The sequence below is a fragment of the Suricata suricatta genome, chromosome 5 (genome assembly GCF_006229205.1).
Source record: "Suricata suricatta isolate VVHF042 chromosome 5, meerkat_22Aug2017_6uvM2_HiC, whole genome shotgun sequence".
NCBI classification, from domain to species: Eukaryota; Metazoa; Chordata; class Mammalia; order Carnivora; family Herpestidae; genus Suricata; species Suricata suricatta.
In genome coordinates, this window is record NC_043704.1 from 1,437,695 (window position 1) to 1,438,555 (window position 861).

Below are 861 nucleotides of genomic sequence, written 5' to 3' on the forward strand. Positions count from 1 at the left end.
GCGGAGCGCTCGGCCTGTGCAGGGAGAGACCGGGGCCCGGAGGCAGGCAGCACGCAGGCCCAGACCCATGCGACCAACACCCGAGCCCGTCCCGAGGGGCAGAAGGACGACAGCCTCACAACCGGGGGGGGGGAGGCCACAGGTGGCACGCAGCGGGAGACAAGTCAGCCATGGAGGAGTGACATCAATTTAAGAAACCCCTGAAGACGGGGCGTCGGGGTGGCTCCGTCGGTTAAGCGTCCGACTCTTGATCGCAGCTCAAATCATGATCTCGTGTTTCACGAGTTTGAGGCCTGAGTCGGGCTCTGTGCGGACAGTATGGAGCCTGCTTGGGATTCTCTCTGCCCCTCTCTGCCCCTCCCTGCTCGCTCGCTCGCTCCCAAATAAATTAAAAAAAAAAAAAAAAGAATGATTTTACAAGTAAAACACTGTTTTCTCCAAAATAACCCAGTGTGTGTTGAAATAGGGTGATGAATACGTATGGGTTCTTTCTGCCATTCTTTCCACTTCTGCACTTCACATTTTTCAGGCACAAAAAGCCCCTGGCGCGACACCGCCCCGGCGCACTCACCTCTCCCGAGGGACGCGTCGCCCCTCGTGTCTGGGTCCAGCTTCTGCACCAAGGCGCTGGGCTCTATCGTGGTCCCGGCAAAAACATCAGCGGGCACGAAAGCCCACTCCTGAGAAGGACCGGAGAAGGCGTCAGTCGGCCCCGCGGCTCCGGAATGCGGACGCGAGGCTGACGCAAAGCAGGGAGGGCCCTCGGCCGGGCCTCCGCTCCCGCTCGGAGGGCCTGGGGGAGGCGACCCGAGCTCCCGCCGGCCTCAGAGCCCCAAGAGGGCTTTGCTCCTGGTGCAGGGA